The sequence below is a fragment of the Oryzias latipes genome, chromosome 14, assembly GCF_053564925.1.
Source record: "Oryzias latipes strain Hd-rR chromosome 14, Olatipes_Hd-rR_3.1".
Classification (NCBI taxonomy): Eukaryota; Metazoa; Chordata; class Actinopteri; order Beloniformes; family Adrianichthyidae; genus Oryzias; species Oryzias latipes.
Window position 1 is genome coordinate 31,637,688 of NC_136250.1, and position 7,132 is coordinate 31,644,819.

Genomic DNA, 7,132 nt, shown 5'->3' on the forward strand with positions numbered 1-7,132 from the left:
CAACCATTCAGAAAGCAACAAGAAATTACATTTGCGCTGATCAATTTCCCATTTCCACGTGGATTATTACCGACATCTGTAGCTTGTCAGATGCAATTAAATGGATGGAAATAAAATGCCCCATCACAATGCGTAATGACGCACAATGGCTGATCTTGTGCTCTTAGAAGATGTGGCAAATGGAAGACTTCGGAGTGAACGCATCTTTAGACAGCAAGAAGACGTGCTGGCAAACGAGGACGACTGGCTTATGAGCCGGATCCCACTTCCTCCAGCCGTCCTGTTGGACCTCTGCGGGCACTAAGGGATTCCCCAATTCTTGCCGCTTGTCTCTCATCATGTTTTATCCAGAGCAACCTGCATTTGCAGAGTTTTGGTAGTTTGTAGAGGAAGTGCTGAGATTTTGAGGATGTAGCAGTAACCAATTAGATACAAGTAGGGTGACCACTTGTCCCACTTTTGGCACCATACAGCCATCTAGTCTTCTGTCTGGCTTTCCTATTTATTAAAAATATTTACTTTTTACATTGGTGCTCAGTGGATCCAACAGAGATTCAAGTTTTTAACGACACAGTTTAAAATGAAGTGGTAACTTTGTTTGAACATAACACATTTGTTGTGTTGCTGTCCTATTCAGAACAAGCCTGGCTTAATGGTTCAAGGTTTTTTTATTGGCCATGTATGCATGTGCAGTCAATACTTAGGGGTGCAAAGGTCTCAAGGTAACGTTTTGAAAAAGAAGAATCATTGTAAAAGTTTAAAAAATAAGATCAAAGAAATGTACAATCTGGTAAATGTACATAAGCATACAAGAGAGCTAGAGAGTGCAAGAACAAAAGAATGGAGGGAGATATACACTAATTTGGAGCACATTTTTTAATGACAGCAGTCCAGTGTAGGTACCAATACTATTCGGCCTGCAATCACCCTTTGGGGTCCTTTCAACTGAGGTTAACATCACACTACGGTAACTCCACTTGGACAAACTACGTTGCATCAAGATCTGCTCAAGCTCTATAATATTCATTTTATGTTTCCTTTTGTAACCTAAAGTTCTTTTCCTTCATAAGTTGTGTGTGACATTATTCTTTGTAATGTTTATAGAGAGATTTTGCCACAACCCACTTTGTAAAAAGATCTGTGGCTGATACCTATCTGTCTGATAGGTATCAGTTCGTTAATGTAAATGGCCATTCCTCTCAGTGCACTCGAGTCAACTATGGAGTCCCACAGGGCTCAGTCTTGGGACCGATCCTGTTTACGCTTTATATGTTACCCCTAGGAAACATAATCAGGAAACACAGCATTAATTTTCATTGTTATGCCGACGATACGCAGTTGTATTTATCCATGAAGCCTGACCAGAATGACCAGATAGAGAAACTGAACGCCTGCATCAGTGACATCAAGACCTGGATGACAATTAATTACCTCCTCTTGAACCCAGAAAAAACTGAGGTCATTATACTTGGTCCTAAAAACCTCAGAGATGCTCTGTCTGCTCAGATAGTCTCCCTGGATGGTATAAGTATAGCCCCCAATTCCACAGTTAGAAACCTTGGGGTTTTACTTGACCAGGATTTATCATTTAAGGCTCATATATCTCAGGCGTGTAGAACTGCCTTTTTTCACCTGCGGAATATTGCTAAGATCAGAAATATACTTTCTAAGAGTGATGCTGAAAAACTCATCCATGCATTTGTTACGTCGAGGCTGGATTACTGTAACTCCTTGTTAGCAGCGTGTCCTAAGAGTTCCTTAAGAAGTCTCCAGCTTGTTCAGAACGCAGCTGCTAGATTGTTAGCTGGAACCAGCAGAAGAGATCACATCACTCCTGTGTTAGTTTCACTCCATTGGCTCCCAGTTGATTCTAGAATTAAGTTCAAGATCCTCCTGTTAACCTATAAGGCCTTACATGGAATGGCCCCGTCCTATATTAAGGACCTCATAGTCCCTTACCAACCAATCAGAACACTTCACTCACTAAATGCAGGACTGCTTGTGGTTCCTAGAATTAGTCAAAGTACGGTTGGAGGTAGAGCGTTTAGCCACCAAGCCCCTGTCTTATGGAATAAACTCCCAGCTCATGTAAGAGAGGCCGACTCAGTTTCTACATTCAAAGCTAGACTGAAAACATTCCTCTTTGGACAGGCTTATTGTCAGACTAGTTAGTATTCAGAGATTATTTAACTTAATGTTAGTTTGTTTAAATTAAACTTAATAATAACTATTTCTTTTAAAAGGCTGCTAGAAGTTGAAGCTGGGGTAACTATGGTACACTGGGGTTCTGTCCTCTTTCCTTTTTTACTTCTACCCTTCCTCTCCTCTATTCTTGATCATAATTTATCATTTAGTTCTCCATGCCTCTGTTTGGTGCAGTGCGATTCATGTATTGTCCCTCTTTTCCTCTCCCCTCCTGGGGAGTGGGAGTGCTTCCAGACTCCAGTTGGCTCATCCGTGCTCCAGTTCCTGACCGTCTACCTCGCCTTTGCTCCTGCTCCTACACCTGGCTGTGGTTCCTGTCTCCGGCTCGACTCGCGCCTTTGACTGTCCCGATAACCACGGCTGGATGAAGCTCGTCTGCTGGACTTTTATATATGTAGTTGTAGATTTAGATAAGTTAATTCTTCTCTAAGATTTCTGGTAAATCGCCTGTCCGTCCTGGGGGAGGATCCCTCCTTCATGTGGGCACCCCTGAGGTTTCTTCGTTTTTTCCGGAATCCGGTTTTTTTGGGAGTTTTTCCTTACCGCGAAGGGGGGTCTAAGGGCAGGGATGCCAGTATAGCTTAGTCAGTTTGTTAGTTCATTTTAGTATTTTTCTATTGAACTCTTTGTATTCGTGATCCTTTTGATTTCATGTTTTACTTCGAAGCCCATCGAGACGACTGTTGTTGTGATTTTGGGCTATACAAATAAAATTGAATTGAATTGAATTGAATTGAATTAGAATGAACCTGCTGCTCCACAGAGAGAACCGTGTCTCTGAGCAGAGCAGCTGGAGTCTCATAGCTTTGTGTTTGCAGGCAGGGAAGGTGCAAGTTTAAAAGATAATGTTGCTCTGTCAGATATCTGTATGTTCACAGGGCCCCTCATAATATCTTCTTCTATGGTAGTATGGGGCGGCCGTGGTGCAGCGGTAGGTTGGTCGACCTCTGATCGGAAGATTGCAGATTCAATTCTCGCCTTGCCCCGCTCATGTGTCGAAGTGTCCTTGGGCAAGACACTGAACCCCACCTTAACTCTGTTTTTGAAGGTTGACGCCAGTGTTCGGCAGCGGAGCCACCACCAGTCTGTGAATGTGTGTGTGAAAGGGTGAATGGAACTATGACTGTAAAGCACTTTGGGCCTTCAAGGAAGGTAGAAAAGCTCTGTATCCGTGTACGACATTTACCAGTATTGTAATTTGTCCTATCACAATCTGACACGTCACCGGACCAACGGACAGCCAATCAAAAAAATGTGACGTCAGCATTAGTCCCAGGACCCTGAAGGACCTCAAACGGTAATTGCAGGCTGAATAGTTTTGGTACCTACACCTACCATACCCTACCTTAAATTCTAAAACACAGAAAACTAATGCTATATACAGTATGTTTTGTGAAACATAGCAGTTTTTAACCTTTTTTAATCCACCCAGTTTTAGTGCATACAAAATGAACCAAGACTTTTATTCCCTGTAACTTGCAATCAACAAACAACACAGATTTAATCTCAGGGCTCTGCAGAAGGGCACTTGCAACCCATCAGTGGGCTCAGGCCAGCGGAATAAGAATTGCAGGCAATTAGATTGCAGATTACAAGACATTAGACATTTATTTGGATGGTGGTCTTTGGTTGCATTTCAGTTATTAATTTTTGACATTAGTTTAACTGTGGCAGGCTAGCTGTGGAAAAGGTGAATGTGTCATGATGCTGTCCTCTGGGCTGTGTCTCACGCTTTGCAGTGTTTCTGTCTTAACAGAGTGAGCTGGGTCTGGTGAATATCTAATATTTCCCTTAGTTCATCTAATTTAGTTGCTGATCGTAAGATTGCAGGTATGATTCCCGCCTTGCACGCCCATGTGTCCAAGTGTCCTTGGGCAAGACACTACCCCACCTTGCCTCTGGTGGAAGGTTGGCGCCAGTGTTCGGCAGCGGAGCTGCCATTAGTGTGTGTAAGTGTGTGTGCATGGGTGAAGGATCTGGACTGTGACTGTGAAGCGCTTTGGGGCTTTGAAAGAAGGTAGAAAGTGCTATATAAGTATACGCCATTTACCATTTAATCACAATGAGCATAAAGAGCAATTTGCTATTTTTTCTTTTACTTGTGTTAGTTTACAAAAAATAGTTTAACATCTGTCATGCAAACTTTCCTGACACTACTACTGAAATAAAATGTGTTCATATGCTGGATTGGTTTAGTGTAGTTTTTATAGAAAATTTTAAATGTAAATATAATGACTTTTATATTGGAGTAGAAACCTGCCTTATTACAAAAACCTATTTTGACTGGTGAAAAGTAAAAAAAAAAAAATAAATAGAATGAACGTTTTCATTTTTTCTCGAAAGGCAAGCAGGGTGGTTTAAGGAGTTCAAAGTGGTGAGCAGGCGTTGCTGATTGGACGGTTGCTGCGTTTTGAATCTCCCGCTCATTTCCTGATACGGCTTCAGTCAGTCGTCCTGGTCCGTCAACGCAAGGAGATTCTGCACTTCTGTCGCACCGTTCATCCAGGCCATTTATTGATATCAAGGTAAGATACCTTTTTGGTTTTGTGTTTCGCTTACAGCTCTAACTGGCGATGATAAATGTGGTTCATAAAAGCATGCGCAGCTCGGGAGTGTTGTTCTGTCCTGCAGTTGAATCCATCCACGTTACAGCGGCTTTTGCATTTGAAAGAAGCCGGTGTCACAAACGGGCAGACGACTAGTTTCCACGTGCAGAAGGTTTATTTGCAGACATGATGACAAGTAGTGGTGGGTCGCGTCACCGATCATCCAGCCAGTGTGTGTCGGCGTTTCACCGAGACGTCAAAACTAGGAAGCGCATCCTAGTAAGTAACAGAGTTGCCAGATTCGGCGGGTTTCCGTCCAATTTAGTGGTTTTGATTTGGATCTTGCGGGGATAACTTGTTTTGGTCAGATGTAATTTGGCCAGGTTTTGTGTGAAATGTTTTTAGTTCGTTTTATTATGAGTCTGAATGATCTTATGTTGAAAAATGACCGGAATTTCTCGGTAAAAATGAATGAATACTAATCAGTCCAGCGGCGAGTTTAGATCCATAAAATTAAAAAACTTTTTTGTTTTTGCTTTTTAGTGTATTATAATGTTGATTCCTCACAAAAAGACACCCAAGCGGTATTTTGATCCATTCAAGCATTTGAGTATTCCTCTAAAATCGAGCGGGTTCTTCTCATGAGCTGACGTGACGGACACATTGAGAACGGTCCCGTTCATGAGAGTCTGCGCTGCCGGCCCCGCCCACAGACACACACCCACTTTCTCCGATGAGCAAGAATGTTTGTCAAAAGCGCTTTATTTTATATTCACAATATGCACATCCACCTTTGCAGAAGTTTGAATGTGTTTTTGTTTTCCTGGGAGAAACGCAGACACGCTGCTGAGGCCGGCTCCATCTGCCGAGATTGACGTCACACACACAGAGCGAAAGCCGGCGACTCAGAGGATGAGTCCTGTTATTTCCAGTTTGGAAAGAAACTCAGGATAATAACCAATATTTAATCAAAAAAATCCTTTTGTGTGTGTGCCAAAGGTAAATCTATCATATATATGGATGTTGCTTACTATTAAGGGCTTAAAAATAACAGGGTATAGGCCCCTTTATTGAGTTTCTGGAAGTATTTAATAGTTTTAATTATGCTTTATATATATATATATATTTATTTTTTTTTAGATTAAACGTCATTTTAATTATCATCCTAGAGTTACTTGAACACTTGCTTCAGGTAATGGTTATTTCAGAGTTTAGTTATTTTGTCCCTTGTGTGGGTCAGGTCACCTGCAGCTTCACTCAAGTTGTCGTGACAGACTCGCCGATATAGATTTCATGTCAGCAGTTGTAAGTTTATTCTTAAAGTAACATTTTATTATTTATATATGTAATTAAGCTGTTAACGTTTAACTACATCTTTCTATCTTGTGATATTTTCTCTATTTAAAAAGGTTGCTGTGGTTGGAGTAATTGGGGACTCTTCTCTGGACGATGCAACCAGAAGAGTGATGGGCTTCCTCATGTCCAATGAGTTGGCTCTGCAATATAACCTGTTTGGACGTCATGGAGAGAATACGTTCTGCTAGTTGCGTCTTTTTGATGTCTTCTATGGTAATTAGATTTGAATTTATTAATTTATATTCATCACTGACAAATGATTTAGTAAGTTTAATCCCAGGCTAAAATGAATACTTTGTTTTTTGTGATTTCTTTTTAGGGGCAGTGAAGAAAAAGGCCATCACCCAACCAGTCCCACTAAAGGAAGTGGAGAAGGGCCTCTCCAAATGGTTATTGGAGCTTGTGACAGGGGAAGAAACCGAGCTATAAGGACTCAAAGAGAGCTTGAATAACAAGCCAATGGAGCTTGTTCTCAGGAACCGTCAAGGATGCCATGAGTATTTTGTTTTACTGGATTTATTTATTTTTTCGTCACATAATTGGCACACATTAAGGTTGTTGATATTGTACTGTACCAAGTGAAGTTCTTCTTTATTTTATTAAGTAACTGTAGTATGTTAGATCCTGTGTGTTATCTGTTAAACCTTTGGGTGACCTTGCCATGGTCTTGTATATCGTTTTCATAATGCAGGATCAGGATAATTTATTTTCTTTTATTAAATTGAAGCATTTTAAAAAGCATTTTGTTGATGTCATTTGGAAAATTATGTTGTGAAACAGTGGGATTTTAGAGAATCTTCTCATTTGGGTTTTAGGAAAGCTAGATGGAAAAGAAGACCCTATAATGGTTCACTGGTATATAGCACTGTAGGAAAACACAGGTGGGACCTCCATGGCAACACTGCACAAACCCACTCATGGCCCACATGGTGGCTTATTTAGGTCCCACATTAACCCAATATGCAATACTAATTGATGCATAAGTGGGGCCAAAATGGGTCATGGATGATTACCTGATTGGGGCC

The 7,132-nt window shown here is 41.1% G+C and overlaps 1 long non-coding RNA gene across 2 annotated transcripts; it reads left to right on the forward strand.

Annotated features, from left to right (window-relative positions):
* The first annotated feature begins 386 nt into the window (after positions 1-386).
* LOC111948708 (uncharacterized) lies at positions 387-6,848 on the forward strand. 2 transcript variants are annotated; one of them, XR_002874668.2, is made up of 4 exons: positions 387-5,750; positions 5,992-6,056; positions 6,161-6,320; positions 6,427-6,848. It is a non-coding gene; the product is annotated as an uncharacterized LOC111948708 (long non-coding RNA). The 2 variants fall into 2 exon arrangements; XR_002874667.2 differs by having other exon boundaries at positions 387-4,730.
* Positions 6,849-7,132: the final 284 nt, after the last annotated feature.